The following is a 6161-nucleotide window of genomic DNA, read 5'->3' on the forward strand; positions in this document are numbered from 1 at the left end:
GGTTCCAAAACACTCGAGTAGCCCACGGTACATTTTCACATCACCGCAGCAAAGTTTCAGAGCACTTAAGCAAACCGCGGCACATGTAAGGATCCCTTGAGTGTCCCGCGGCACACTTCCAGATCATTCGAGCGGCCCATGGCACACTTCCAGATCATTCGAGCGGCCCATGGCACATTACAGTGCACTTAAGTGACCCGCGGGATATCCAAGGATCACTCAAGTGAGACGCGGCGCTATTCTAGACCACTTGACATTCCAACGGCCGATTGGGAATTAACATCGGTTTTATTATAGAGAAAAAAAAAATGTTTTTAAGTGGCCCGCGGCACGTTATCCAATTGAAGTGTGGCCCGCCCTTTTCTAAAGGTTGAACACCCTTGACATGTACTATATGATCGTCAGCATCCACAACTGATTCGAAACTAGGATTTTTTTTCTGGAGGAAAGGGGGAGTGAATGAGTTTTGCCATTCCCCCCCAACACCCGTGGTTCTTAAAGTGTGCTGCGCCATTGATTTCACTCGCCCACACGTTTGCATACTTTTTGGTCACTCGCGTGCCACATGCTTGCACAATATTTTCGTCGCAAACTCTCTAGATCATTCACATGCTTGCTCAAGTCCTCTGGGTAACTCATTTGGTCACTCACCGATCAATTCCCTGACACTATGGCATTTATGGTTTTACCACTCGTGAGAACAAATTTTTCCACCCTTCTACTAATTTTCTAGACCACTGAATTCATAACTAGGGTCGTCGTTTCAACATTTTCCGGGGGGGGGGGGGGGCAAAGAACATGCAATCAATATGAAAACCATTTCTAGTGTATATATATTTCTATAAAGCCTTTATTTTCTTTCTTTCTTTGAAACCGAGCACAACTCAGTTCTATCGCCATGGGCAATTTACTACCTAGTGAGCCGGAAGTGTACGTGTGTGTACCTAACAGTCTGAGCGCGTATCTACTGTCATGTATGATTTTTCAGTGCTGCCATCTATGTTCCAGAAGCGAAGTGACTGAATATTTGTACTGTCCTGTTGCTCTCCGTGGCGAGACTTTTCAACGGGGAGATCGGCTCGCATTTGCGCCTCGACGTTGGAAACCGCAGAAAACCAACTCCAGTCGACTACCACTGTGGCGACGGCGGGGTTCGAACCCGGATCCCCGCGACGCGAGTCCGTCCTTTGACCACCACAGCGCAAATAGGGGTAAAAAGCCAGCCCCCCCCCCCTCCAAATGACGGGCCGGTTCATTACTCAGAATTTTCCGCTCCTCTCAATTTGCTGCCCTGGGGTTATAGCCCAGTAAGGGCGCCTCCCCTCCTGTAAATAAGCCTCTGTCCATTATGCAGCGGAGTTTGTTGAACATGAGAGGTCAAAAACCCTTGATCTATGAGAAAATTTCTTTCAGTGAAGATCACCTACAGCAGTGACCGCGAGCACCACCTGCAACGTTCCCCCAAACCTAGAAGGGTACCGCAATTACACGTATCATAGTTTAAGCAATGATAGAAGTGAAGGGAAAAAACCGTTTAATTGGCAAAAACGGTCACGTTCCCACAGATCGACGTTACGGTAAGAGCGATAAATCGGTTATTATGCATAATCGCCAATCGTCTCAGTTTCTCTGATAAATTCATCACTTTTTAAGGGCGATGGATGATGCAAAATACCCAAGCGCCCCGCGCGCCGGGGAAATTCGAAAAATGCTAGAAAAATTATCACTTTTACTGGTGGTTGTACATAATAACCAAGCGTTGTTGGTCATAATTAAGTTATACTTAAGGTTGTTAAATGAGAGTTCATTATATCGAGGTTCAATTGTGAATTTGTTTGATAGGAGTTCGTTGCATCGGAGTCGAGTTTCAGAATTTGTCAAACAGGAGCAGAGGTGGATTTAACGGCGGGCACACCAGGCGCGCGCCCGGGGCCCCGACTTGTGATAAGCCCCGAAAAACCCAAACATTACACTTTTTTTTCTAATTCAAGGGGCCCAATATTTTCTTTTGCGCCCGGGGCCTCAACCGACTTCATTCCGCCACTGAACAAGAGTTAATTATAGGAGTTATTTTGGGGATTTTCGGAAAAGTTCCTTAAATGAGAGAGATAGAGCATTCATCATATCCAGTTCGGACTCTGGACCAACCACAAATGCGGTTATCTGCATGATAAATCTTATCGTGGAAATGGAACCAATTTATCATACTTACCAATATGAACCGATGATTATGAATAACCACCACCAAATGTGGTGAATTTAGTATGATTTATCATGTTTACCAATGACGAGCCAGTAATATGAATAATTGTAGTAAAAGTGACAAATTTTGGGAAATTTATCAAAATTACAGACATAGTTGGCAATTACACATAATAACCAGTTGGTATGAATAATTGCCAACCATTTTCGTAATTTGGATAAATAACTGGTGTATGATTATAATAACTGGCTATTATAAGTAGTTGTTGTGGCGGTCATAATGATGGACTTGCATGACAAGGTCCTGGGCTCGAACCCCACCAGTGACACAGTGGTGGTCGGCTGAAATTTGTTCTCTATGGGTCTTAACTTCCAGGAGCGAGTGTCTAATACGAGTCTATCTCCTCATTAATAGAAGTCTCGCCACAGAGAGCAGCAGGCCTACAAATAATACAAATATTCAATCATTACACTTTACTCCTGAAATATAGATGGAAGCACTGAAAAATCAGATACAACACTATATATGCACTCAGACATGTAAGGCGCACACACACACACACTTATGGCACAACTCACTACGTAGTAAATTGCCCATGGCGATAGACCTGAGTTGTGCTCAATTTGAAAGAAATCGTATTATGCATAATGATAAATCTTATCATGGGAAATGGGATCAGTTCATAATATTTGGAAACAGTGATTATGCATAATAGCCCTGGCAAATGTGATGAATTTGGTATGGTTTATCATGTTTACAGATGACGAGTAGGTATTATCTATAATCGCAGTAAAAAAAGCAAATTTTGGAAAATTTATCAAATTACCAAAATGATTGGCAATTTTGCATAATAAGCATTTATTATGCATAATGATAAATCTTATTGTAGGAAATGGGACCAATTTATCATATTTACCAATATGAAATATGGTGATTATGCATAATAATCAGCAAATGTGATGAATTTAGTAAGATTTATCATGTTTACCAATGACGCATCATATTATAATCGCAGTAAAAGTGACAAATTTTGGGAAATTTATCACAATTGCAGAAATGGTTGCCGATTATGCATACTAACCAGTTATTATGCATAACTAGATTTATCACATTTACCATATAACAGATATATTTAACAAATTACTGCTTCTTATTTTAAGTGTCTGCAAATTCCAGTCGGTGAAGATCAGCTACAGCAGTGCTGCTCTCAAGCACCAACCATGTGTAACCTTCATCAAATCTAGAGTGATACTGCAATTCCGTGTATCAAAATTTAAGTGATGAAAAAGGTAAGAGTAAAAGATCCTCGTTTATCAAGGGTTCCTGACCTCTCTCATGTTCAACAAACTCCTTGAGGCAATAATATGAAACCCACAGAGCCCCCTAGAAAAAACAACAAGCGTGACAGAGGTGTATTTACAGAGGGGACTTAACGGGCTATAGTTAAGGACAGCACATTAAGAGGAGCGGAAAATTCTGAAAAATGAATTTGGTCGTTGCGAAAATTAGTCGAATGGAAAAATGGCTGAAAATTTTTCTCTGATCACGAGTGGTAAAACCATCTGCCACTGTTAGAGAGGTAGTTGGTCGGTGAGAGACGAAATGAGTTATCTAAAGGATTTGCAAGCATGTCACAACCAAAAGTGTGACCTAAAACCAAGGCAGTTGCATACTGGTCAGTGAGCAGTCAAAAACGTGACCACCTTGAGAGTTTGTGACCAGGGCTGCAACTGGACACTTGGACAGCCAGGACAAGCATGTATTTTGGCGCCCCTTTTTTAATATTGAAGGAGAGGTTAAAAGGTGAAATTCGATCAACCAGTTGCAGCCCTCTATGTGACCAAAATAATGTTCAAGCATTTGGACAATTGAAAACAGTCTGCAACCACGTGAACTATAAGAGTGATGTAAGAAAAGTAACGAGTGACCTAGAAAGCAAGGCAACAGGTTGCTGAGCAGCCAAAAGAACAACCTAGAGAGTTTGTTATCAAAATAATATGCAACCATATGCGAATGACGAGAACAGTCTGCAAGCATGCAAGTGACAAAAAAATTTTAAGCATATCAGTTGCCAAAAGTTTTCAAGTGTGTGAGTGACCAAAATAGTGACCTGGAAAGCAAGCAACCAGGTCAGCGGCCAAAATAATAACATAGCGAGTTCAAAAGCACAGGAGTGACCATGAAGGCGAAGGACTATTACAAAAATGAGTTTTTTACAAGGAAACATCGGACCCACCTTCCTTTCCAAGGACCCCTCTTTGAGAACCTTGCCCTATAAAATCACATGAGGAAAAACATTGCTTCATATTACAAACACCTTTTTGATATCTTTACTACGACTCGAACCTAAAACCCGTTGGGTGCACAAATATGGCGAGAAGTTCATGAGTTCCATACACAACAAACATATTAATTAATTAATCAATTAACCTATGAATTAATTAATTGAGCGAACCATACCTTGAGAAATAAACACATTGCAACATCAGAGATAACTACTACAGGGAGAAAAAAAAATAATGTTTTTTTTTAACATCTCCGCTCATTGCAGTGCAACAAAATGGCACGATTTCCCATATAACGCTCCGTTATAAGAATATGGCAGTTTAAATTGAAGATAAAAATAACTGCTGTAAACGAATTTCTCATACAACACCATGAACTGCGGTCCTCGGCTATAAGAGCTTGCTGTAAAACAAATATTTTTCCTCAAATCAAAACCAGCCTCAATGTCACCATAACGAACACTGTGGTTTTCGACAACGGAGTTTTTGTTTTGTGCGCCCCTACAAGTTTCCAAAATCATGTGCTTTTATTTTGATTGGTTGAAACATATTAGAGAGAGTGTGACCATATCACTGAGCTGTGAATCATATGTCATCAATGTTGAATTGACCATATTTCTCTAAAAAAACGCGGTATAGGGCGCATTAGTGTGACGTCACGACTGATAGCACTGATTCCAAACAAACATGAGCTGAGCAAGATTATAAAGGAAAACGTCATAGGTCCTCTCCCCCCCCCCTTCTATCTATTTCTCCTCTAAGCATAGGACCTTATATCTTCTCGATGCATAGGACGTAGATGAGCCTCTGTTTAAATTATTTTTCTAAAAAAATATGATTAAATAAGACTTGCGAGCTCTTGAAATGAAAACTTCAAACTCTTGTGAACATGCAATGTTAAAAATATAATAATAATAGTTCGTCTCTAATTGGCTATGTGTGCTTTTTATACAAATACAAATAAATAAATACAAATACAACGCTACAACAAGCAAAATGCCCAACGAGGTGGCTGAGAAAAAAATGCCCATAAACATATGGATGTCATATATTTCAAAAAACACAGCAACCCAATTAAAAATGCAATTAGCAAAAATTATAAACAATATATACACATGATAAAATATTATACAATGCCCATAAAGAATACTTATGGTTGTCTTATTCTAAGAATGGATAGAGCTTCTCGATTTACCCCAACATGTTTATCGTATTTCTTTTTAAACGCGTCAATTGTGTTACAATTTACTACCTCCGGGGGTAAGCTATTCCATTTATTAACAACCCTATTAGAGAAAAATTCCCTGCGACACCATAACCTCAGTGGCGGATCATGATTTTGGGAGGCCCCAGGCGCAACCTGATCTGGAGGCCCCCCTATCAGGGGCGGATTAAAGGTAGGGGCTGTCACCCCCCCCCCCCCCCCCCCCCCCCGAGAGCAGAAAAATTAAATGGAAAAAAAAAATGTTTTCTACGTTTTTGACTGAATAACAAACCAAGAAAATAAATTTGCTTAAAAAAGGGGGAAAATTCAGAATTTTTTCCAAAAAAAATCAGAACCGTCCTGAAAAATTGAACACATGGTCACAACCACCGCCCCCACCCACAAATTTGCGTTTATCCACCACTGCACCCTTTTGGCCCTAATAAGAACGAGATGGTTCACTAAAATG

At 40.4% G+C, this 6161-nt stretch overlaps 1 protein-coding gene across 1 annotated transcript in view; it reads right to left on the reverse strand.

Annotated features, from left to right (window-relative positions):
- LOC149083490 (dynamin-binding protein-like) overlaps positions 1 to 4924 on the reverse strand; it is an 82542-nt gene extending 77618 nt beyond the window's left edge. Inside the window, exon 1 of the mRNA XM_089234010.1 lies at positions 4664 to 4924. The gene's annotated coding sequence lies outside the window, so the exon portion shown is untranslated. The remainder of the gene's footprint in view (positions 1 to 4663) is intronic.
- Between the last annotated feature and the right edge of the window lie 1237 nt (positions 4925 to 6161).

Source organism: Pholcus phalangioides, unplaced genomic scaffold (genome assembly GCF_987345545.1).
Source record: "Pholcus phalangioides strain wild (caught in Gottingen) unplaced genomic scaffold, Ppha-v1.0 ptg000008l_1, whole genome shotgun sequence".
NCBI classification, from domain to species: Eukaryota; Metazoa; Arthropoda; class Arachnida; order Araneae; family Pholcidae; genus Pholcus; species Pholcus phalangioides.